The 27,656-nt window shown below is 39.2% G+C and overlaps 1 pseudogene; it reads left to right on the top strand.

Annotated features, from left to right (window-relative positions):
- The first annotated feature begins 5,826 nt into the window (after positions 1-5,826).
- On the top strand, positions 5,827-26,915 carry LOC115419452 (neurofascin-like; annotated as a pseudogene).
- The last annotated feature ends 741 nt before the right edge of the window (positions 26,916-27,656 follow it).

Here is a 27,656-nt window from a genome sequence, read left to right as displayed (position 1 = left end):
AAAAACCTTAAGGTTAAAACGGTTAAAATGAACAAAATAATCAGCACAAGGAAGAAAATACAGGTTAGAATTTGCAACAGTGAACAAACTAATGGTTAAAATGAGTAAAAATGGGCAAAACAAGAGAAAAGTTGTGGTTGAAATGTATAAAAATAATTAAAATAAAAGCTGAACAGAAAAAAACAACAAAAATATTAAATAAAACAATGATTAAAATGAAAATGTTAGATGTTTGTTTTGGTTATTGTCATGTTGGCTCTTCTTTCTTTCTTTCTTTCTTTCTTTCTTTCTTTCGAACTTTCTTCCTTTTTTTTCTTTCTTTCTTTCTTTCTTTCTTTCGAATCTGTATGTTTGATGCATGTAGCATTTAGCTAATTTGCAACTCCTGTCCCTGGTTGGGCTTTTTGACCATATTTGGACAAAAGGGGCGGAGTCATGGGTGAGCTAATGCTAAATGCTAGCTTACTGACACTGTAAAATGCCAAAATTCATGAAATGCTGTGTAAGAAAGTCATTTTTCTTATTCTTAGTAACTTATGAACCACGTCTACAGTTGAGCTGTGTGTCATGAAAATGTTTCATTCAATAAACAGAAGCTCAGGGAGGTGATCACACCTGTCAATCAAAGCCATCTGAGCTGCCATTGGACCAAAAATACAGATGGACTAGATCTACGTATAATTAGAGAAACCAAATAAAATCAGAATGAGTCCTGGAAAAACATTATATAGTCAGTGTTTTTAGAGTTCATATAAGTGTAAATCGAAGGCTTTTTGGAGCAGCGTCTAGTGGCTGATGGTGGTATTACAACGTTAACAAGCTAAAGGTTTGGATTTGTTTTGGAACTGAAGTAAAAAACAGAAACCAGCTGTACTTTACTGTGGTTTAATGTGACAGAATTCAACACAAAGATCAAACAATGAACCAAACAGTGTGACGTGAACTGTGACGTCCACGTCCATGTGCGAACCGTTCCAGTACGTAGTCGTGTGTTTATCTGTTCACGGTTCAGGTCAGTCATCAGAGCGTCACACTTCCCATGTCCCATCAGCCCATGAGAGCCCGTCGTCATGGAAACCTCTTTAAAGTCTATCTACCCTGAGGAAATGATGTCATTGTCATAGATGTTTCCTCCATAACGTCTTTAGTCCGTGACCTCTGACCTTCCAGCGCCAACGCCAGGAGTTTATTGACACGACCTCCCCTCTGAGCAGTAATGGACGGGGGTCAGAGGTCAGCCGCGGGTGAGGGGGGGGGGGGGGGGGGTTACTGAGGGGTGTAATGAAGCGGGTGTGTGTGTGTGGAGGTACATGTATGAAGAACATGCTAGACCATAGAGACCAACAGTGAACGGGAGGTGATAGACTGGACACACACACACACACACACACACACACACACACACATGAACACACACATAAAGACACACACACACGAACACACACAAGAAGACATAAATGAACACACATATGAACACATACACACACACGAAGACATATACACACAAACACACACATGAACACATACACACACACACGAACACACACATGAAGACATACACATACATTAACACAAACCAACACACATGAACACATACACACACATGAACACACACGAAGACATACACAAACATGAACACACACATGAACACATACACACACACACGAACACACACATGAAGACATACACATACATTAACACAAACCAACACACATGAACACATACACACACATGAACACACACGAAGACATACACAAACATGAACACACACATGAACACATACACACACACACGAACACACACATGAAGACATACACACACATGAACACATACACACACACGAACACACACGAAGACATACACAAACATGAACACACACATGAACACATACACACACACATGAACACACATGAAGACATACACATACATTAACACAAACCAACACACATGAACACATACACACACACATACACACACACGAAGACATACACAAACATGAACACACACATGAACACATACACACACACATGAACACACACGAAGACATACACAAACATGAACACACACATGAACACATACACACACACACGAACACACACATGAAGACATACACAAACATGAACACACACATGAACACATACACACACACATGAACACACATGAAGACATACACATACATTAACACAAACCAACACTCATGAACACATACACACATGAACACACACGAAGACATACACAAACATGAACACACACATGAACACATACACACACACATGAACACACACGAAGACATACACAAACATGAACACACACATGAACACATACGAACACACACGAAGACATACACATACATTAACACAAACCAACACACATGAACACATACACAAACATGAACACACACATGAACACACTCATCTCGTCCCATGTCGATGTTAAAAGCTGGTCAGCTGGTCAGCTGGTCATCAGGGAACATTTCACAAAAAGCATCAACAAATACACAAAACAACTACACAACTACACACTAAGTAATTTTACTAGACAAATTAAATGGTCAGTGTGTCAGGCAGTCTGTCAGCATCATCACTGTGGATACTGGGACATTTATATAGAATGTTTGCCTCCAGTGTTTTTGTTCTTGTTTTACTTTTTTTTTCATATAAACTCTATTCTGATTAAATAACTCACAGTAAATGACACAGTACCATAGTAACAATACAGACATCTAATGTTAATATTTTAATCTTTAAAATTTTGTTCGTTTTGTCATTATTTTGGTCATTTTTATTCATTTTAACAATTATTGTTCATTTTTGTACACTTTAATTATTATTTTTGTTCATTTTAGTCATAATTTGGTTCATTTTGTTGATTATTTTGTTCATTTCTGATCGTTATATTACTTATTTCTTTCATTTTCATTCATTGTTTTGTTTATTTTAGTTATAATTTGGTTCATTTTGTTGATTATTTTGTTCATTTTTGATCACTGTTTTACTTATTTCTTTCATTTTCATTCATTGTTTTGTTCATTTTAGTCATAATGTGGTTCATTCTGTTGATCTTTTTGTGTATTTTTCTTCATCATTGTGTTATTTTTCCTGTGTTTGTGTATATTTGCGTTGTGCCGTCATTGTGGTGAAGTCGTTTCGGTTTCAGGGCTCGGGGCTCGTCACTGTTTACAGGAAACGCCGCGCCGAGGCCGTCTGCCGCCTCTGAATGTCAGTGCCGTTTAACGGTGGTGTGGAAGTAGGGCATCGTCCACGGTTGCCGACGGCGATGCACTTAACCCACTTCAACGTTTCCTCAGATGTTCAATACGTGTTTCATATGTGGAGTCGGGCTGTAGACGTTTCATAAGAGTCTTTAGTCGTCGCGTCACGTGGAGATAAATATGATGTAACAGAGTAAACGCTGAGTCGATGCAGACGAGGACACGGTCATGAATTCTGCAGAAGATTTACATTAAAGCATCATCTGTGGTTTATGAGTCAGTTTTAATTAAGTTTAGTTTTTACATGAAATCGTCGTATGTGGATCAGAACATACATGTAGACGCAGGAACACAGCGTAGAACATGTTCTGTGAATCTGAGCAACACGACTGATCCATGAGTCGGTAAAATACAAGAAGAACCAGAGATGCAGAAGTAAAACCTACGTTTATCAAAGTCCATGAAGAGGAATGAGTCTGTAAATAAAAAACAGTCATAGAGTCTGAAGGTTCCACGAAACTCTGAACGCAAAGTTAAGATGAACAAAATAACTGAAGAAAATACAGGTTAGAATTCACAACAATGATCAAATTAATGGTAAAAATGAATAAAAATGGACAAAACAACAAAAAATTATGGGTACAATGTGTAAAAATAAAATAAAGACGATAAAAATATGAAATATATGTATAATATGAAAACAATGATGAAATATAGTAGTTTGAACAAAATAATCAAAGTAGTACAGTTTTGTTATTTTTCTTATAATTTTTGTTCATTAAATTGTTAATTTCTGTTAATTTTAGTCATTGTTTTGCTGATTTCATTGATTCTGTTAATTTTTATCCATGTGAATCATTATTTTGTTTGTTGCATTCATTATTTTTTTTGCATTTTTATCAATTTAAACCATTTTAATTGCTTATTTCTTCAAATTTTAATCCTTATTTTATTAATTTTGTTGTTTTTTCTGTTGATTTTGTCAATTTTAATCATTATTTTATTGTTTTTTGTTGGTCCTTATGTTCATTTTTGTTCGTCTTTGTGTTCATTGCTTTGTTTTCTTCTGTCAAAGCCTGGCTTCATCTACAGTAACACACACTGTACACAGACTCGCACCGCGCTGTGTTGTGTTGTTGTGTTTCCTCCAGGCAGACTGTGTAGAAGTGTGTGTCTGTAACTCAGATGAGAAGCACATAAAGAAGCTGGAAAGAGCATCGTGTGATCCCGAGGGCGGCGTCTGGCGAGAACGCCGCTCTTTGAAAACGCAAACTCGCAGCTGGAGAAACGAGTCGATGTCGACGTCCTGAGGCGTCGACGTGTTAGCGTGTCCTCGACTCACTCAACAAAGACTAACGAGGATCTGCACACGTGGAGACGCTCGCTGTCCCCCTGCTGTCCCCACACCGTCCTCTTGCCATCCCTGTTCTTTTACTGTCCCCACACCTTCCCCTCATTGTCCCCACATCGTCCCCTTGTCATCCTTTCACCTTTCCCTCTCCGTGGACGGTGGACATGTTAGTGGACACCAAGGTTATTATCGTGAACGAAAACTAACGAATGATGAAAACTAGAATTGTAAAAACATTTTCATTAACTGAAATAAATAAAAACTAGAATTAAAAGAAAAAACAGAACTAACTGAAACTGTATTGTGTGTTTACTAAACTAACTAAAACGGATAAAAATCATGGATAAAATTCCCTTCGTTTTCATCTTTGTCAGTGTCGGATTGATACGAAATGGATTTCTTTGTCTCTCTCAGTTTTCTGTGCTGTCTCCATACGACACTTTTTGCTCCGTCACTGGTGTTCACTTGTGGTTTCCAGTCGTCTTCTGGTCCCCACTCTACCTGGAAACATGGAGACTAAAGCAGCAGAGTCCTGTCTGGGATTGATTTGAATAGGAGCACAGAGAAGAAGAGAAAAGAGACCACTGAACTACAACTGAACTACAACTGAACTACAACTGAACTACAACTGAACTACAACTAAACTACAACTGAACTACAACTGAACTACAACTAAACTACAACTGAACTACAACTGAAACTACAGCTGAACTACAACTGAACTACAACTGAACTACAACTGAACTACAACTAAACTACAACTGAACTACAACTAAACTACAGCTGAACTACAACTGAACTACAGCTGAACTACAACTGAACTACAACTGAACTACAACTGAACTACAGCTGAACTACAACTGAACTACAACTAAACTACAACTGAACTACAACTGAACTACAACTGAACTACAGCTGAACTACAACTAAACTACAACTGAACTACAGCTGAACTACAACTAAACTACAACTGAACTACAACTGAACTACAACTGAACTACAACTGAACTACAACTAAACTACAACTAAACTACAACTAAGCATTTAGAAAAAAATGAAAACTAATAGAAACTATCAAACCTGCTCTAAAAACTAATTAAAACAAACTGAATTAGAGAAAAAAGAGTTAAAATTAAATGAAACTAAACTAGAATGAAAAATCCAAAACTATTCGAACCTTGGTGGTCACGTGTTCGTTCAGGTCGATCAGACGCTGTTTTGTCTCCGTTCAACCGTTGGTAACATGTGTTTTGTTTGTGTGTTTGTGTTGACAGGTCTGCTACAGACAGAGGTCTAGACGGAGTGGACGGACGGACGGACGGACAATCCACAGCGCTGAACGTAAGTCCATGTTTCAGACGAATCAACTTCATCTAATCTAATAAACCAAACATAATGACTCTGTTCTCCATGAAAACATCCACAACCACTCGACAAACAGCTACATTACAACAAACTGGTGATAGAAAAGTCAGTTAACCTTTGACCTTTGACCTTTACATAAAAACTACAGCAGTCTATATGGGTCTGTATGTTTTAAGCATCCATCCATCCATTATCCACCGCTTATCCGGGGCTGGGTCACGGGGGCAGCAGTCTAAGCAGGGACGCCCAGACTTCCCTCTCCCCAGACACATGTTTTAATCGCGTTGAACATATTTAAAATTGATAAAGAATTCACATATTCAGCTATTTTTATACAATTATATGTTGAAAATTTAGTCTAAAGTTACTGATTTCAGTTCATTTTGACAGAATATTTAGGAAACGGTGGCAAAAATGAACCAAAACATGATTTAAATAACAAATTTCTCCATAAACACCATCATATTGATCATTCTCATGCGGTTTCATCATTTAATATGTTCTCTGTCCTACTATATTTTATTAGCTTTGATATTTTGTGAAAAAAAAATACACTGACTTTGCACTTTTAACTCAATGAACAGTGGGTGAGTGAAGGATCGTCTTATTTTAAAACATATGTTTTTAACAACCTGATCCTGGAGATTTTACCGAAGGAAAAGATGGTGATTATTTCCATGTAGACGTTCATATCTCCTGTCTAAGTGTAGATGGTGTTGATGAAAAGTTTATTTGCATAGAAAGGTGATGATTTTTGCACAGAATTTCTAAATGTTTTCTCATTTACATCCAAACAATGCTGTTAAACTATACGGACAAAAGGGGGCGGGGCTAAAGCTAGGAAATACATGCTTTACTCTGATAATGATAAAAGGTGATAAATCCTGAACGGTCAAGTTCAGAGAAATATGTATTTGTTTTTTCTTGGTCTTTAATGGTTAAATGTGATCGACTCCTCCTTCATCTCAGTTAATCTATGGTAGTTTTTCAGTTGGTAGATCTGTTTGGATCGTTTCTAGAACCTGAAACATCTTCATCCTATCGCTGATTTTTTTTTCCTCCGTCACATTTACTCTGTTAATCTGAATCTAACTTTGACTGATCCAACCTTTTTCTTACATTTCGTTCTGACTGGGTGAAAAAATAGGGTTTTTTTGCCAGAAGAATTAATTAGTAGATAAAGATGTGAAGGAAATACTTAAAGGAGTGGTATTTTGCTTTTTTTTTTTTAAATGGAATTCTTCCTTTTCCCACATTTCCCTGTGGTCTCCATAAACTGTAAATGCTCTGCTTGGGTCTGAATTCTTCATTCATTCAACTCCACAGGTCCATCTGCAACACTATTTCTGAGTAATGACACCAGAAAGGTGGTTTGGAGCGCTGGCCCTTTAAATGCACATGAGACACTTCAGGCCCCGCCCCCTCCAGGTTGTTGACCACTTGACCGTGCTTTCTGAAACAGGTTGTAGAAATCCACTGGATTTTTGCCGAAATGAATATAAAGATAGTTTTGCGGCAGCTGGAGGGTTCCAGTTCAAACTGTTTGAACTATTAGGGTCCAAATACACAAAGAAATGAAGCACAGACTAAGAAAAGTGGGTTTAGACAAATATGAGCCCGTTAAACCTGCTGTGTTTCAGCTGCAGATGGTAGAAAACATCAGTGGAGGTTGTCGTCGTCATGGTAACAGATACAGGTTTACTGTGTGTTACTGTGACAGTCGTTCAGGTATATTTGGGTCATTTTGAAAGGAGTGGAGGTGATGTTGTGTCAGACAAATGTGTTAAAGCCTCTGGCGTCGCCAACATCTGTAACAGTCAGCAGAGATGTGTGGTGGTTTATTTAGGAAACAGTTGAACAACAGCATCAAACCCACAGTTCAGATGGAATCAGACTGTGTTTAAGGTGATGAAATGACCTCAAAACCAGATAAAACTAGTGTTGATGATGACATGAACACATCCAGGTTTTATTTAGCTGCTTCTGTTTGTCATAAAACACACAAATGGATGAAAATGTTGGAAAATAAAGTGAAAACTGAGTAAAAGATAAAGATCAAAACATAATTAAAAACACAAAATAATGAAAATAAAGTGAAAAACATCAGAAAAGACGCAAGTAGACGAGAAACGTAAACGATGCTAAACTGAAATCAATGTTCAAGACTCGACAAAAATGTAAAAGATGGAATGAGACAGAACATTGTACAGACAATATCAGAATTTAAAACGGTGCAACAGATAAATGTAAAAGACACAATAAGGTGAAAACTGGATACAAGATGCAGCAAGATCAAAATATTGTTAAAGATGCAAGATGGAAAAAAATTGATGCGAATGACAGAAAACAGAAACTTCTTTTTCTGCTGCTGTTTAACACAGATTCACGATGTGTTCAATGCCCCTCGTAAACTCTGCAACTCTGAAATACACAAATGTACGACTGCATCCACATACACTGAAGAGGTTCACACCTTTATACTCAAATGGCCACAACGGTTGAAAAAAACTGTACATTTATGTGTTTTTTTTCCTCATATTATTTAGTTTAAATTCTACTTTTACATGTTTCCTTGTGTTAATATTTTACATTTAGTCACTAAACAGTCATTGTTCATTATCATGATTCTCCTCAGATTGGTGCATAAATTCATAATGGTGTTAAATATTAATACTGGAAAACCTCTGTGAATATAATAATACATAATGTATTTAATACTGGTTTACTCTGCAAAAATGAAACCAGACTTTTATTGCTTAGACTGTTTTTTCTACTGTGAATTTCTGCGTCATCGTTTTTACTCCATTAGCTGATATTTTTACCTCATCGACAGTTTTGTTCATTGTAGAATATTTTTAGAAAGGCTGATTTTGCAGAGTTAATGCGACTGTTTTAAGAGAGAGGTGACAGAAGGTGTAGATTCTGCTTTCACTTTTTCATCCATCGTTCTGCAGCCGATGAACATTTCTTTGAGGGTCTACATGGTTTTTTTTTCCCACAATATATTTTATTTAAGTTTTACAGAAAAGATACAAAATAATATCCACAACATAGCTTCTCTGTTACAATAAATAAAAACAATAGGTAATCTATTACAAGTACATTGTGTACAATGAAATAAAATATCCAGTATTAAATTAAGGAATTATCTGGACAAAATGGATGGAATAAATAAATAATAAAATATCTAAATAAATAAATAAATATGTAAAATAAAAATTAAAAAAATTAAAGGATAAAAGAAAAGGAAAAATAATGTATAAAATAAAAATAAATAAATAGATATTAACATAAAAATAAAATAATATATAAAATAAAAAATTAAAATTAAATTAAAAATTATTTATAGAATAATTAAACAAACACATGAATAAATGAAACTAAAAATAAATAAAAAGTAAAAAAAAAAAAAAGATAAAATAAAGAAAATTTCACAGATGTGTAACTCCATGGTCTGTAAACATCCTTCATCGTCTTCAAGTTTCTATTTAAATTTTGGACATAATCAATGAAAAGTCTCCGTATCTTTTGGATTTCAGTGTATTTGTTAACATCTGTCTCAACCACTGAGTCACATCTGGTTTTGGACTGTTTTTTCCACAGTTGTACGATACTGAAATCTGTGAATATTCTGTCACCTTTGCTGAAGTTGTGTTTTTCTGGTACAGATCAAACAGAAACAGTTTAGGGTTTGATACCATTTGTTTTTGAAATTAATTTTTCAATTATTACTCTCACCTCTTCCCAAAACATTTTAATTTTTATGCATTACCATAAAGAGTTAAATAAGGTTCCTTTAGTTTTCTGTACATCTGTATCTGCTCTGTTTTTATTATATCTGTTCAGTTCCACTGGTATAAAGCCCATCTGAGGGTCCACATATTAACATTCATGCATTTTACGCATGTGGAATCATTCAATGAGGTTCAAGAGCTTAAAGAGTGGATTTTCCAGTTTTGGGATGTGTTTGTTCTCACACACACACACACTTCACATCACACACACACTTCACATCAAACACACACACACACACACACACACACACACACACACACACACTTCACACATCCATTAAATGCAAACGCTCAGTGAATGCACCATTAGCACTGAGCATCGAAATGACTTTAATGGAATCCCCCATCATTCCCAGTGGAAACAATGGAACGACCGATGCTGCAAAGACCAGAGGGGTGTGTGTGTGTGTGTGTGTGTGTGTGTGTATGTGTGTGTGTGTGTGTTTGTCAGATTGTGTGGAATGGGTTGAATGAAGATGCACAACAATGAGCAACACGTTCACACACACTGGAAACAAAGAGCTGAACATTAACAGACTTAGGGGAAATCTTCAATAATAGGAGGTTGAGCTGCACAAGACGGACCAAGATGTTAGAAGAACAACGTTTTTCATATCAGTCAATACTGATAAAGTATCTGGAAAAAAGGAATGAGAATAAAACAATTAAAAAGACAAAAACACCTTCGACGCAGACAAAAATGTTCGAGACACAATAGAAGGGAAATGAATTAAAGGAAGCAACAAAATGAAAGATTTAAAGCCTTAAACTGTAGTGTGTTCTGTGTCCAGGTTTTATTTTAGATGCTTCTGTTGGTCACAAAAGACAAAAATAGGTAAAAATGTTGGAAAAGATTAAATGAAGTGGAAATTGAATAGAAGGATCCAACAAGATCCAAACCTTAAAAAGATGTGAAAAAAAAAAACAAAACAAAACATGCACTGAAGGTGAAAACTGGGTAAAAGATGCAACAAGATCAAAACAAAGATGCAAGATAGAAAATAAAAAATGATGCGAATTAATGGCCAGAATACAAAACCTCCTATCTAAAAAAATCACTTTTTTCAGGAAACAAACAAAAAAAACGTTTAGTTTTATTATAGTAGGGTCTTTGTTAAAGATATTCAAGCATATTCTACTGTTTTCAGACTGTCTTTCTATATTATGTGTTAACATATCATTCTTGTTCTCACCATTTAATGTGAAAACTCAAAATGTAAAAATTTGCAGATAAGAGGTTTTGTTTTTTGGCCATCGAAATGACAGAAAAACATAAAAATGTGAAGAATAAAAGATGCAAATAGATGAAAAAAGCTTAAGATGAGACTGAAAATTGGGTAAAAGAAATTGGAAAAAGCACAAAAATGCCATAAAAGATGCGGAAAGAGGAAATGTGAAATGTAAAGAATAAGATGCAAAAAATGATGTATTTTAGGTGAAAACTGGGTAAAAGATGCAACGAGATCAAAGCAAAGACACAAGATAGAGAATAAAAAATAATGCAAATGATGGAAAACAAAAATGTAAAGAATAAAAGACACAAATAGATGAAAAAAGCATAAGATGAGACTCAAAACTGGGTAAAACTGGGTGCTTCTTCTTCTGTGGTGTTTGTGTGGTTCTGTGGGTTAGTGCTTCTTCTTCTGTGGTGGTTTGTGTGGTTCTGTGGGTTAGTGCTTCTTCTTCTGTGGTGGTTTGTGTGGTTCTGTGGGTTAGTGCTTCTTCTTCTTCTTCTGTGGTGTTTGTGTGGTTCTGTGGGTTAGTGCTTCTTCTTCTTCTTCTGTGGTGTTTGTGTGGTTCTGTGGGTTAAGTGCTTCTTCTTCTTCTTCTGTGGTGTTTGTGTGGTTCTGTGGGTTAGTGCTCTTCTTCGTTCTGTGGTGTTTGTGTGAGTTCTGTGGGTTAGTGGCTTCTTCTTCTGTGGTGTTTTTGTGTGGTTCTGTGGGTTAGTGCTTCTTCTTCTTCTTCTTCGGTGGTGTTTGTGTGGTTCTGTGGGTCAGTGCTCTCTTCTTCTTCTGTGGTGTTTGTGATGGTTCTGTGGGTTAGTGCTTCTTCTTCTTCTTCTTCTGTGGTGTTTGTGTGGTTCTGTGGGTCAGTGCTTCTTCTTCTTCTTCTTCTGTGGTGTTTGTGTGGTTCTGTGGGTCAGTGCTTCCTCTTCTTCTTCTGTGGTGGTTTGTGTGGTTCTGTGGGTTAGTGCTTCTTCTTCTGTGGTGGTTGTGTGGTTCTGTGGGTCAGTGCTTCTTCTTCTTCTTCTGTGGTGTTTGTGTGGTTCTGTGGGTTAGTGCTTCTTCTTCTTCTGTGGTGTTTGTGTGGTTCTGTGGGTTAGTGCTTCTTCTTCTGTGGTGTTTGTGTGGTTCTGTGGGTCAGTGCTTCCTCTTCTTCTTCTGTGGTGTTTGTGTGGTTCTGTGGGTCAGTGCTTCCTCTTCTTCTTCTGTGGTGTTTGTGTGGTTCTGTGGCTTAGTGCTTCCTCTTCTTCTTCTGTGGTGTTTGTGTGGTTCTGTGGGTTAGTGCTTCTTCTTCTTCTTCTGTGGTGTTTGTGTGGTTCTGTGGGTCAGTGCTTCTTCTTCTTCTTCTTCTTCTTTTTCTGTGGTGTTTGTGTGGTTCTGTGGGTCAGTGCTTCCTCTTCTTCTTCTGTGGTGTTTGTGTGGTTCTGTGGGTTAGTGCTTCCTCTTCTTCTTCTGTGGTGTTTGTGTGGTTCTGTGGGTTAGTGCTTCTTCTTCTTCTTCTTCTGTGGTGTTTGTGTGGTTCTGTGGGTCAGTGCTTCTTCTTCTTCTTCTTCTTCTGTGGTGTTTGTGTGGTTCTGTGGGTCAGTGCTTCCTCTTCTTCTTCTGTGGTGTTTGTGTGGTTCTGTGGGTTAGTGCTTCCTCTTCTTCTTCTGTGGTGTTTGTGTGGTTCTGTGGGTTAGTGCTTCCTCTTCTTCTTCTGTGGTGTTTGTGTGGTTCTGTGGGTCAGTGCTTCCTCTTCTTCTGTCTGTGGTTGTTTGTGTGGTTCTGTGGGTTAGTGCTTCTTCTTCTTCTTCTGTGGTGTTTGTGTGGTTCTGTGGGTTAGTGCTTCTTCTTCTTCTTCTTCTTCTTCTTCTTCTTCTTCTTCTGTGGTGTTTGTGTGGTTCTGTGGGTCAGTGCTTCTTCTTCTTCTTCTGTGGTGTTTGTGTGGTTCTGTGGGTCAGTGCTTCCTCTTCTTCTTCTGTGGTGTTTGTGTGGGTTCTGTGGCTTAGTTGCTTCCTCTTCTTCTTCTGTGGTGTTTGTGTGGTTCTGTGGGGTTAGTGCTTCTTCTTTCTTCTTCTTCTGTGGTGTTTGTGTGGTTCTGTGGGTCAGTTGCTTCTTCTTCTTCTTTCTTCTTCCTTCTGTGGTGTTTGTGTGGTTCTGTGGGTCAGTGCTTCCTCTTCTTCTTCTGTGGTGTTTGTGTGGTTCTGTGGGGTTAGTGCTTCCTCTTCTTCTTCTGTGGTGTTTGTGTGGTTCTGTGGGTCAGTGCTTCCTCTTCTTCTTCTGTGGTGTTTGTGTGGTTCTGTGGCTTAGTGCTTCCTCTTCTTCTTCTGTGGTGTTTGTGTGGTTCTGTGGGTTAGTGCTTCTTCTTCTTCTTCTGTGGTGTTTGTGTGGTTCTGTGGGTTAGTGCTTCTTCTTCTTCTTCTGTGGTGTTTGTGTGGTTCTGTGGGTTAGTGCTTCTTCTTCTTCTGTGGTGTTTGTGTGGTTCTGTGGGTTAGTGCTTCTTCTTCTTCTTCTGTGGTGTTGTGTGGTTCTGTGGGTTAGTGCTTCTTCTTCTTCTGTGGTGTTTGTGTGGTTCTGTGGGTTAGTGTTCTTCTTCTTCTGTGGTGGTTTGTGTGGTGTGGGTTAGTGCTTCTTCTTCTTCTTCTGTGGTGTTTGTGTGGTTCTGTGGGTTAGTGCTTCTTCTTCTTCTGTGGTGTTTGTGTGGTTCTGTGGGTCAGTGCTTCTTCTTCTTCTGTGGTGTTTGTGTGGTTCTGTGGGTTAGTGCTTCTTCTTCTGTGGTGTTTGTGTGGTTCTGTGGGTTAGTGCTTCTTCTTCTTCTGTGGTGTTTGTGTGGTTCTGTGGTCAGTGCTTCTTCTTCTTCTTCTGTGGTGTTTGTGTGGTTCTGTGGGTTAGTGCTTCTTCTTCTTCTTCTGTGGTGTTTGTGTGGTTCTGTGGGTTAGTGCTTCTTCTTCTTCTTCTGTGGTGTTTGTGTGGTTCTGTGGGTCAGTGCTTCCTCTTCTTCTTCTGTGGTGTTTGTGTGGTTCTGTGGGTTAGTGCTTCTTCTTCTTCTTCTGTGGTGTTTGTGTGGTTCTGTGGGTTAGTGCTTCTTCTTCTTCTTCTGTGGTGTTTGTGTGGTTCTGTGGGTTAGTGCTTCTTCTTCTTCTGTGGTGTTTGTGTGGTTCTGTGGGTTAGTGCTTCTTCTTCTGTGGTGTTTGTGTGGTTCTGTGGGTTAGTGCTTCTTCTTCTTCTGTGGTGTTTGTGTGGTTCTGTGGGTTAGTGCTTCTTCTTCTTCTTCTGTGGTGTTTGTGTGGTTCTGTGGGTTAGTGCTTCTTCTTCTTCTGTGGTGTTTGTGTGGTTCTGTGGGTTAGTGCTTCTTCTTCTTCTTCTGTGGTGTTTGTGTGGTTCTGTGGGTTAGTGCTTCTTCTTCTTCTGTGGTGTTTGTGTGATTCTGTGGGTTAGTGCTTCCTCTTCTTCTTCTGTGGTGTTTGTGTGGTTCTGTGGGTCAGTGCTTCCTCTTCTTCTTCTGGGGTGTTCGTGTGGTTCCTGCTTCAGGCCAAACTGACTGAAACTGAAGGTCAACGAGCAGCGGCTGAAACTGAAACAAATGAACATGTTTAGTCTGAAAATAAGCGGCGTCCAAACCTCCACGACCTCCACATGTGTAATTGGAGCTTTATGTTCCATTAATGTCAGACCAGAGTGTGATGATGATGAAGACGCCTGAGGATGAGGACCTGAGGCGTTACCATGGTAACCGTGACCTGGTTGTGTTGGATTCGTTCATGGAGTCTCTCTGTTTTTAGTGTGTGTCCGTATGGTCCGATATGACGTAAGCGAGGTCAACTCCAGACCTGACACATCCAGACCAGAACCAGAACCAGAACCACCACACCCGGAGCAGATCCACCGCCTCACGACCAGACCCACCACCTCCAGACCAGAACCACGGTCTCTGGACAAGAACCACCTCCTCCAGACCAGATCCACCCCCTCAGGACCAGATTCACCGTCTCTGGACCAGCACCACCGCCTCATGACCAAACCTACCACCTCAGGACCAGAACCACTGTCTCTGAACTAGAACCACCGCCTGAAGAGTAGAACTACCACCTCTGGACCAGATCCACTGCCTCCAAACCAGATACACCACCTCAGAACCAGAACCACCTTGTCACAACCAGGTCCACCACCTCTGGATCAGATCCACCTCCTCTGGACTGGAACCGCCACCTTTGGAACAGAACCACTGTCTCTGGACCAGATCCATCACCTCTGGACTAGATCCACCGCCTCTGGAACAGAACCACTGTCTCCGAACCAGAACCACCGCCTGAAGACCAGAACCACCTCTTCACAACCAGATCCACCACTTCTGGCCCAGAACCACTGCTTCCAAGTCAGAACCACCACCTCTGAACCAGAACCACCTCCTCCAGACCAGAACCACCTCCTCCAGACCAGATCCACCTCCTCCAGACCCTGTCCACCTCCTCCAGACCCTGTCCACCTCCTCCAGACCAGGTCCACCTCCTCCAGACCAGGTCCACCTCCTCCAGACCGGCTCCACGCCTCCAAACATCAGCCCATGTGTGAGTCACCTTCGTGACCCGTTTCATCATCACTGAAACCCGGCGAGGCCAAAACGCCGTCGGCCGACGCCACATCAGAGGACGGAGGGTGTGGGTGTGGAGGACGAAGGTTTAGATGGTCATCAGGACCAGGACTGCGATCCGAACCACGGTCCATCCTCAAAGAAATCCTCAAAAACTCTATCTCAGGTGTTTTTCTTTTTAACAGGGGTCTAATGTCATCATCTAGTTTTATATTATGAATAAAAAAATGTAAAAATGGACCAAAAAATGAACAAAAATAGAGAAAATAAATAAAATGATGGAGAATATGGACAAAAATTAGCATAAAAAAAGAGATGAACAGAAAAATAACAAAATATGAAAATGAACTAAATTGAAAAAATAAAGCAGAATACTCAGAACAAACTAAAATAAAATGACTGTTCCGTTCATGTCTTTGGCAGAACTTCACAGATGTTTATTCTCAACCCACTGATGATGATTTTAGGTCAATATTTCAATATTTTATCCTATAAATACTCCACATAAAGGATCCTTTGGCGTCCTCCTGTTCAGTCTGGTTGCAGCTGCTGATGCGATGCGTTCATTGCACTGTGGTGTGTAGTATGAGGCGTTCACTGACCCTGTTTCTGCCTCTGTATCAGTGTGTGATCATTCATAATGCACTGACCTATTTCACAGCCTTCACTGCTTTCTTTGTGCCACTCGTGCTGTCTTTGCCTCTTCTTTATCTGGATCTGGTCGTGGTTTCGTAGCGGAACTCCATCTGAAATTCAAAGCAGGTTTGTGATGCCGTCGTCCTAATCCGGCCCCTTTTGCCTCCGGGGGGGCGGAGCTTAGTAATTAACAGAGGTGGGTGATGCAGGTCGGGTTTCGGAGCAGCTGCCGTGCACAGATATGTGTGTTTGACCATGTGTTGGACCTCCCTGTGCATCTGCAACCATGCATGGTGTGTGTGTGTGAGTGTGTGTGTGTGTGTGTGTGATTGGCACCTCATGCCAGCCAATGGGGGGGCATGAACTCCCCAGGGCCAGATTAGGTCTTTAGCTGAATAGTGTTGGATTGACATGACCACCAGATGGCTGATGTACAGTGTGAGTCAGTGTGTGTGTGTGTGTGTGTGTGTGTGTGGTGTGTGTGTGTGTGTGTGTGTGTTTGTGTGTCGTAGGTGTTTGCAGGTTTTGGGTGAAGTCGGAGTCAAACCCTGAGGCTGTGAATCTGTCGTGTTTCCTGAGGATAAAAAAAAAAAAAAAAAAAAAAGACAGAAAAATGGTCAAAAATGAGCAAAATAATCAAGGAAATGAACTAAAATGAACAAAGCGATGAACCAAATTAAGAAAACTGGACAAAAAATTCACAAAATAATGGAGATAATGAACAGAATAAATCCAGAATGTGAACACAATGAGCATTAATGAAGAAGAATTAAAAAATAATTGGAAAATAATTAAGAAAATGAACTGAAATGAGCAAAAATGGGCAAAGAAATCAACAAAATGGTCAAAATAATGAACAAATAATGAAGAATATATGAACAAAATGAGCATCTGTTGTGTTTCTGCTGTTTTAAAGAGGAAAATAAATGAAACTGAACTAAACCGTGTGTAGATTAACCAAATTATCTGAAATAAACACGGAATGATCATGTTTTAACCAACAAAACCTGGAGCAACAATCGTATTTAAACAGAGTCCTTCAAAATAAAATACAACTTTCAAACCCAAAGTGTCATGAAGTAAATATTCAGTGGATAATTATCACATAAATGTAAAATCTTTATTTATTTACAGTTTAAGGGCTGATGTCTCTGTCTTCTGTCCGTCTCAGGTCCCTGGAGCGGCGGCCGGCGGCGGGAACCATCGAGCCAATCAGGAGAGGTGACGGGTGAGACGGGCCAATCAGAAGGCGGGAGCGATGATGGGGCGGGGCGTCGTCACGGCGCTGACTCTGCTGTCGTTACTGTTGCTGTGGCGTGAGACGGCGGCCATCGAAGTCCCACAAGACCGTAAGTCCACGTTGGGTTGATTTATGAGTTAAATGGTTCATTTTTTGGTCTTTTGTTTTTTTTTCATTTTTGTTAATTCTGTTTTATTATTTCACTTATTTTCACTTTGAAGTTTTTCTTCATTTCATTCACTTTGTTTATTTTAAAATATTTGTTCAGTTTTCAGATTTATTGCTCATAATGTTAATTTTCTTCATTATTGTGTTTACTTGTTAAATGTTTTGAGTATTTTGATCATTTGTTTTTATAGGATTTTGGTCATTTTCTTAGTTTTGTTCAGTTTTTGGTCATTTGTGTTCTTGATATTTATTTTTTTGCAAATTTTGGACATTCTTGTTCATTTTCTAGATTGTTTTCTCATTTCTTGTTAAGTTTAGTTCATTTTTGCAATTGTTTTGTTAATTTTGTTGATTATTTTATTAATTTTTGTTAATTTTATTGATTATTTCGCCCATTGTTCATTTTAGTTTTCATCATTTTGTTGATTATTTTGTTCGTTTAGTGTTCGTTTTTGTAAATTTTGTTGATAATTTCACTAATCTTTTGTTCATTTTGGTTAATTTTCTCAATTCTTTTGTTAAATGTGTTGATTATCTTCATTATTTAATTTATTTTAGTTAATTTTCTCGATGCTTTGTTAATTTTCTTGATTATCTTCACCATTTCATTCATTTTGTTCATTATTTCATTCATCGTGTTCATTTTTCAGCCTCAGCGTTCACTGAGTTCATTTATTTATCGTGCGTACTCGTACCTGTCCTCTATAACAGCTGTGAAACCCGGTTGGATTCATGTGATAAATAAATTCCTGAGGGAAACCCGACACAATGGGACATCACAACACTTTTTCCTTCACTGAAAACACACACACATTCTTTCTTTTTTCCTCAGTGAAGATGAATAACTCGACTCAACGTTGTCTATTGTAAAGTGAAAAATGATGAGGGTGAAGGACACCTGGTTCGTCCAATCACAGCTGTCGGCGACGGTCTCTCTTCTGTCTCCGCCCCCTGTGGCGACGTCTCACTCTGGTTTTATAAGCGCGACCTTTGACCTTTGGACTTATGATGCTCTATTGACCCGGTGACCTCTGATTAATGTATTCAGTCCGTGGCGATCGAATTCACACAAAGCATCAACGAGGATTTCCACGAAGATAGAAAAGAAAGAAACGCTTCACACATTCACTGTAAGATCAGAGGATGAACCAGAAGAAAACATGAATCCAGTCGGTTTACACAGACGGAAGAACGGATGTATGATTGAACGGACACTAAATCAGAAAAATGGACAGAAATGACCAAAATAAGTAAGAAAAACAAACCAAAATTAACAAAAATTTACAAAATAATTGATGTAATGAATAATAATGAAGAATATGAACAAAAATTGGCATTAACTAAGAAAGATAACAGAAAATACCCCTCAAAATAAATAAAAATCCAGAAAATTCACAAAAAAGGGCAAAAATAATCAAGAAGACAAACTAAAATTAACTAAAAATTTACAAGAAATTAACAAAATATTTGAGATAATGAACAAAATCAAGAATATGAACAAAAAATTGCAATAAATGATAAAGATATAAAGAAAATAAAGAAAATGAACTGAGATTCACAAAAAACTTATAATGCACATGGCATGACTGAATCTGCAGAAACGTAGACATTCGGTTTTTTTTCTGACTATTGTTAAAATTTTTGACTTTAACTTCATGTATCTTCTTCTTTTCATGTTCTTTGTGGAATCTGCTCATTACAGGTGAGTCTCATCATTAAACCTCACATTTAATAATAAATTAATCATTTATTATAAAGGAAACATTTTAACCACAAGTTGTAACATCTTCATAGATGAACTTTAATAACTAGTAGCATATTGAACCCTCTGGTATCCGACCCACAGAGACTATTTACAAACACAGAAAGTCTCTGTTCGGTGCAGTGTAGTACTAATGTCAGAGTGGATTTATACAGTTTGTTTTTAACTTCTTTTTTTTTTTTTCTTTTTTTTTTTTTTGCAATTTCATCAACTTCAGCCGTACACAAAAATACCAAATACTCAATAACTCATATTTTTTGTAACTATTTAAATTGTTTTTTTATAATGTAATGTTTGTAATAAAAAAACTACATATTTTTTATGCAAAATTCTTTTTTTTTTTTTTTTTTTTTTTTTTGTTTGCAGCCTGGTATGTCAGTGATTGACAGACCCCTGTACCAAAAATGTACCGAATTGAAATTTTTCTGTACCGTTACACCCCTCTTTTTTTTTGTTTGTTTTTTTTAACACATATTTTTATTAAGGTTTTAACACATTACGTATCTTTTCTGACATGAACTGATAATATTGTGTGGATCTCCCTTGAGCATAAACCCCAAGACCACCTCTGAATTTTGAAACAGCAGTGAAAGTAAATAACAAAATAATAATTGACAGACAATATAAGTAACAGTGACTTGAATACTTCTCAACATCCATTTTTCTATATCTGATACATCATCAAATATCATTTAAAAAAGAAAAAAAAAATGTCTGTATGGTTTCAATTTGTAAGTTATGATGAGATATCAGGCCTTGATTCTACAAATTCTAGAAATGAATTCCATATCATGTGGAAGATGCGAGTTTTCCATTTAATTGTGTATGTGAGCCTTTCAGTCGCTGTGCAGGATGAGCATTACGCCTCGAGTTTGGATGCAAAAAAACAACATTTTTTCAATATACTATAAAAAAAATATGATGACTTTTTAATTTTTTTTTTTTTTTCAGCCTGGCATATGTTGATGATTAACAGCAACATTGGTTAATATGCATAATTATTTTTTTGTGTTAGGTCAAATGTTAAATATTAATTTGTTTTAAAGCTCATTTTTTACTCACTACAGTGTTAATATAGTGTTTTTCCATTGTTTACATTGTGCTGATTTTAGTGAATGGGTCAGAATTTAAAAAAATCATGCAAAAATGAACAACTTTTGAATTCTGACCTGATGTAAATTGTGAAAAATAATCTGACCTTTTATAACATGAAGTACAAAGTGTGCATAAAATGCTCACCTGGATACCAGAGGGTTCCTGTTGTGTATGTGTAGTCACTGTGTGTCTAATATGACTAACATCCTCTCCACCCTCTGATTCCACGCTCAACCCTGGACTAACAGCAAAGATCCTGCAAGACCGTAAGTGTTTCAGCCTCACCTTTCACTGCTAACGGGAGATAAACGGCATGTTTTACCGGCGTCGTGAGGTTATAACTGATGATAAACGTCCACGGATGTGAAACGGTAACATGACAACGTAGGAAGTATCCGTGGCGACGCTTTCATTATATGCAAAACTCGGCCTCCATAAGCTCCTAAATCGAAGAGCAATTTCCATAGTAATTATTTCTGGTTCCTCAGCTTTTATTACTGTAAAAAACACTCTTATGGTTACCATGGCAACGTCAGATTAGTGGCAAAAGCCTGAATGAAGGAGGAAAAGTCCCAGTCGTACCCATATGTCGTGTGTGAGTGTATGTGGGTTTATGTTCCAGTTTGTATAGATTGGAAGCCCCTCAGGGATCGCTGAACTAGAAATGAAGCAGCGTCTTTAACCATAAGTGAGACATTAAATATAGATATTAGAGCGAAAGCATCTGCAGAGGGAGCACCAACGATCCAGATCAGGATCAAGAGGATAAGAATAGTCCACCATTAAATATAAAACCTAAACTGAAGAAAACCACTGGATACTCAGAGGATTTTAAGGAAGAGATGATTTAAGAGACGGATGGGAGTGATGTTAGTGTTTATGTCATTGTTTGATTCTTACTTTACTGATCTTTTCTCACATAAGGGGCTTTGTAACTTGGTAGAAAAGTATGTTATGAAAAAAACTCAGTAAGCAATAGTTATTATTTTGTTAAGTTTTTGCTGATTTTAGTTCATTTTCTTGATTGTTACCTTTGCCAAGGAGGTTCTGTTTTTGCCAGGGTTTGTTTGTCTGTCTGTGTGTGTGTTTGTTTGTTTGTCTGTCCGTTAGTGTGCAACATAACTCAAAAAGTTAAGGACAGATTTGGATGAAATTTTCAGGGTTTGTTGGAAATGGGATAAGGAAGAAATTATAAAATTTTGGTGGTGATCGGGGGTGGGGGGGCCCATGGGGGGGGGGGGGGGGGGCACTGATCAGCCTTGGCGGAGGTCTGCGCTCTCCGAGTGCTTCTAGTTTTATTTGTTTTTTTTGCTCGTTCTTTCCATTATTGTTGATTTTCTGTATTGTTTTGCTCATTTTTTTGTTAATTTTTGCTGATTTTGTACATTTTTTATTAATATTCTATTTTTTTATTCTAATTTTCTGTTCGCTTTAGTTTATTTTCTTGATTCTTTTGTTCATTTTGGTGATTATTTTAATCATTTTGTTCTTTTTAGTTAGTTTTGTAATTTCTTTTGGTAATTTTCATGATTGCTTAATTCAGTTTTTCTCATTTTGTCAATTTTTTAATTTTCAATTTTTTTTCCGCAATTTTTTTGTTTTTCGTTAATAATCTCGATTGTTTTCTTCATTTCTTTGATTATTTTGTTCATTTATTGTTTATTTTTGTTCATTTTGTTGATTATTTTGCAAATTTTTGTAATTTTGGTTCATTTTCTTGATTCTTTTTGTTAATTTTATTTGTTATTTCACTCATCGAACATTTAGACTTAGTTTGGTCCTATTAAAGAAGAAAAAGAGATTATTTTGGGTGATTTTAGTATTTATTTCATTCTTTTTTTCTTGCTTTTCTGATCTTTTCTTTCATAAGGTATTTTGTAACAGTAGAAAAGCCCTTTACGAATGAAAATAAGCGAGTAATAGTTATTAATTATTAAAAAGCATCCCAGTAAATGTACATCAGTGTGTTAAAGGATCCTCTGGGACGTTTAGAGTGAACCAGTGAACTGATTTGTCTTGTGTTTCTTCTTTTGTCTAAAAATGCAATAATGTTGTTAAAAGTGATGCAGAAGTTATCATGCTTTTGCTTCTTGTTAAAATCCTGTAATGTGAAAAAATCCAGGTCATGGTCATTATTTCAGATCCTCTTTATATTTAAAAACCTGATTTATCGTGAACAATTTCACAGAACAACTGAAATTTTGGACCAAACTCTGTGAATGGAAATTATGTCACAAACCTGGAACCAGTGCACAGTTAATTAGGATGTAAATGTCCAGTCAGAATGTCACATGGGTCCTGATTGGTTTGCAAGCAGCATTCTGGACCAGGATTGGTCTTTACAGCTGTCAATCACCTGTTTTTATAGCATCAAATGACTGATTTGTAACTGACCTGAGTGAATAAATCTAGAAAATGAACAGAAATTAAGACAATTAGACATGTTCTTGACACTTTATTACAAATAACTGATCAGAACACAAACGTACCTGATTGAATCTACGTTAAATGTCTTAAAAGATATTTTTAAAATGTTTTGCAGACTCGAACATTTAGATTTTAGCTCAACAAAAGTCTCATCAGTTGTTTTTTAATCTCCATGAAGGATCCTTCAAGCATTTATGTAAATTAAAATCACATTTAACCGTTCAAAGTCCAGGATCCTTCAGAAAACCAAGTACTTCCTTGGAGAAACTTCAGGGATGTTGTTAAAATACCCACAATCCTCTGCTGTTAAATAAAAAAGATCCAACCACAGCTGCAAATAAATCCTCCAAGTAGAAGAATAAACATTAGTGTAAAACATATTAAGTCTGATAATCAGCTGATTTTATCACACAGGACGACAGAGACAAATTAATTTACATTAATTAGAACAATTCATCCACAAATCCAAGACGCACTTTTTCCCTCCACCAGGAGGTGTTGTGATCGCTTCGCTTTGTGTGTGTGTGTGTTTGTTTGTTTGTTCGTTTGTTAGCAAGGTAACTCAAGAAGTTATGGACAGATTTTCAGGAAATGTTGATACTGGCACAAGGAAGAAATGATTAAATTTTGGTGGTGATCGGGGGTGGGGGGGCCCACAGGGGGGCCCCACTGATCGGCCTTGGTGGAGGTCTGCACTGTCTTTTCTAGAAAAGCACTCGGAGAGCGCAGACCCCCCCCACCCCCGATCAGCACCAAAATTTAATCATTTCTTCCTTGTGCCAGTATCAACATTTCCTGAAAATTTCCTGAAAATCCAGCCATAACTTTTTGAGTTATCTTGCTAACAAATAAACAAACAAAACAAACAAACACTGGGGGGGGCAGATCTGTCTTGGCGGACGTCTGCGCTCTCTGAGTGCTTTTCTTGTTCTGATCTGTTTCCACTGATCCATGGAAGGGGCGTGGCCTGTGGCGTTGTCATGGCGTCCGTCCACAGGCTTTAAAACTCAGTCAGGTCTGTTTCATCACAGAGCAGGAGGATTTCACCTGGAACACTGATAGTGTAGCATCCACATGTGTGTGACTGTGTGTGTGTGTGTGTGTGACTGTGTGTGTGTGTGTGACTGTGTGTGTGTGTGTGTGTGCGTTGATTTTGTCGTTCCTTTAACCTCCTCTTCGTCCTCCACAGTCAAACAGCCTCCCACTATCGTCAAACAGTCGGTGAAGGACTACATTGTCGACCCCAGAGATAACATCATCATCGAGTGTGAGGCCAAGGGGACCCCTGTGCCAACGTGAGCGACACACACACACACAAAGACACACAAATACACACAAACAACCCCAACAGACACACAAAGACACACACACAGACTCACACAGACACACAAAGACATATACAGAGTCACACAGACCTGCATAGATACACACACACACACACACACACACACACACGCAGACACACACACAAACACACACACACACACACACACACACACAAACGCAGACACACACAGCTGTGTACTGGTTAAAGATGATCGTAGATGTTTTTCTAAAACCACTAAAGTTCAGGATGATTTTTTTGTCTGTCCGTCTGTTTTAAACCTGACCTCCGCCCCCTCGCCGATGGCCGACCCCCATCCCGTTTCCCCCTGAGGCGTCCTAACAGCCTCTGAAACTGAGGCGTCCTCTGAACTCCCTGTGACTGCTGTGACTCTGACATGTTCAGGTGGTTCTTCTGGTACCTCCATCCTTCAGTCTGATGGTCAGAACCAGACCCCTAAACCCAATCAGATCCACCTGTCGGTTCTATCACATGGTTGTTAAAAAAATAAAGCAGTGTTACCTGGAGTGATTCTATCAATTGTACTCAGTGGATTTATGCTTTCATAATGTATTAAAAATGTCATTTCAGACAGGTTTTCTACACTTACCTATGAATGTATTCATATATACACTACTTTTGTGAAGCTCATACTTTGGTCTGCGTTCTGGACCAGGATTGGTCATTACAGCTGTCAATCACCTGTTTTTATAATATCAAATAACTGATGTGTAATTGAACTGAGCAAAGTAATCTATAAAATGAACAAAACAGAAGACAGTTAGTCATGTTTTCTACAGATATCCATGATTTATTTGTATATTTCACTATTTTTGTGAAACTCAGACTTTGTTAAACCTATTAACACCAAAACACTATTTGCATCAGTGAAAGTGTGTTTTCACAAAACAGATTTGAAAACATTTTCACAAGTCGAACTTCAGCTTTTCAGCATTTGGGCTGAATTCTCTCTTTCTAATGCAGACCTCAGTTACATTAAGGTGAGATTGAGCTGAACATTTTCATTATAAACACATTTGTTTTGTGTTCTTTTTTTAAGTGCCTTGAGAAGGTGAATTTAAGAACATGTAGAAATAAAAAAAAAAAAAAAACCCCCAAAAAAAACCCTTGGAACTCTGAGGGTTACTGACCTTTGACCCCAGACCAGGACAGACCCTTGGTTCTGGACCTGCAAACCCCTGGACTGTATGTGTGTGTAAGAGTAGTGTGAGTTCTGCTGGTGGGTCTGATCTGGACTCAGTGGGTCTGATCTGGACTCAGTGGGTCTGATCTGGACTCAGTGGGTCTGATCTGGACTCAGTGGTCAGTGGTCAGTGGAGTGACCGTCCTCCTCCAGACCCACTGGGGGCTACGTCACTGGGGTATGACCAGCTTCTGGACAGTGGCACATTGTGTTTTTGGAGGCCCGTTAGTCTCTTTACATAACCCACTCTGGTCCAGATTCCTGTGGACCGATGCACAATGGCGGCCCTCACGGACCCCCCCCCCCCACCCCCCCCGGACTCCCATTGTGCCCGATAATGAGTCCAGTTGACTATTCATGCTCATGAAACATTTAGCGAAAAGGATCGTTCTCATTATTCACTGACCGTCAGTCTGTCACTGCGGACACTTTCAATAGTGGCTCATTGTTGGGACCCTGGACCCAGGCAGGCCCCACCCCCAACCAGGCCCCACCCCCAACCAGGTCCCACCTCCAACCAGTCCCACCCCCAACCAGGTTCCCACCTCCAACTCACTGAAAATGACCAAAAAACACCTTATTAACCCCCCCCCCCCCCCCCCAAAAAAAAATGGGGGCTTGTTATGTAAGAATACAGAGTGTGGTCCAGTAATCAGGGAGCAGGGTTAGGCTGCAGGACCACCACGTGCACGTGGACAGACTCTAATTATATTACAGTCAATGATGAGACCAAAATAATGTTTAGATCCAGACCAGGACCTGTTACCAGACCAGGACCCATTAAACCAGACCAGGACCTGTTAAACTAGACCAGGACCTGTTAAACCAGACCAGGACCTGTTAAACTAGACCAGGACCTGTTAAACTAGACCAGGACCTGTTAAACCAGACCAGGACCTGGTTAAACTAGACCAGGACCTGTTAAAGCCAACCAGGACCTGTTAAACCAGACCAGGACCTGTTAAACCAGACCAGGACCTGTTAAACCTAGACCAGGACCTGTTAAACTAGACCAGGACCTGTTAAACTAGACCAGGACCTGTTAAAACCAGACCAGGACCTGTTAAACCAGACCAGGACCCATGTAAACAACAGACCATTAAACCAGACCAGGACCCATTAAACCAGACCAGGACCCATTAAACCAGACCAGGGACCTGTTTAAACCAGACCAGGACCCGTTAAAACCAGACCAGGACCCATTAAACCAGACCAGGAACCTGTTAAACCAGACCAGGACCCATTAAACCAGACCAGGACCTGTTAAAACCAGACCAGGACCTGTTAAACCAGACCAGGCCCATTAAACCAGACCGGACCCATTGACCCTCTGTGTGTGTTCTGGTCCAGGTTCTCATGGCGGAGGAACGGGAATTCTTCAACATTGGGAAGGACCCTCGTGTGACCATGAGGAAGCGGTCTGGACCTGAGAGGTGGGCTTCAGGAGCGGGGGTCGCCCCGGACTACGAGGAGAGTACCAGTGTTTCGCCAGCAACGACTACGGGTGGCCCTGTCCAACAAGATCCTGCTGAGGGTGTCCAGTAAGAGAACACACACAACTACACAACTACACACAACTATACACAAAAACACACACATGCTAACAACTACACACAAAAACGCAACTACACAATGACACACACGCTAACAACTACACAACACACAAACTAACACACAACACACAAAACGTACAAAAACACAACACATTGAAGAGTCTGTTTGTAGAATCCACGTTTAATGTTCTTCCTCCTCCTCCTCCTCCTCCTCCTCCTCCTCTTCTTCTTCCTCCTCCTCTTCTTCCTCTTCCTCCTCCTCTTCCTCCTCCTCTTCTTCTTCCTCCTCCTCTTCTTCCTCTTCCTCCTCCTCTTCCTCCTCCTCTTCTTCCTCCTCCTCCTCTTCTTCCTCTTCCGCCTCCTCCTCCTCCTCTTCCTCCTCTTCTTCTTCCTCCCTCCTCCTCTTCTTCCTCTTCCTCCTCCCTCCTCCTCTTCTCCTCCTCCTCTTCCTCCTCCTCCTCCTCTTCTTCCTTCTCCTCCTCCTCTTCTTCCTCCTCCTCCTCCTCCTCCTCTCCTCTTCGATTCTTCCTCCTCCTCCTATTGCTTCCTCCTCCGCTCTCCTCCTCTTTCCTCCTCCTCCTCTTCTTCTTCCTCCTCCTCCTCCTCTTCCTCTTCATCCTCCCTCCTCTTCTACTTTCTCCTCCTCCCCTTCTTCCTCTCCCTCCTCCTCCCTCTTCCTTTCTCCTCCTCCTCTTCTTCCTCCTCCTCCTCCTCCTCTTCTTCTTTCTCCTCC

The sequence above is a fragment of the Sphaeramia orbicularis genome, chromosome 5 (genome assembly GCF_902148855.1).
Source record: "Sphaeramia orbicularis chromosome 5, fSphaOr1.1, whole genome shotgun sequence".
Taxonomy (NCBI): Eukaryota; Metazoa; Chordata; class Actinopteri; order Kurtiformes; family Apogonidae; genus Sphaeramia; species Sphaeramia orbicularis.
Note: the sequence above shows the minus strand (reverse complement) of the source record. Positions and strands in the feature narration are given on the sequence as shown.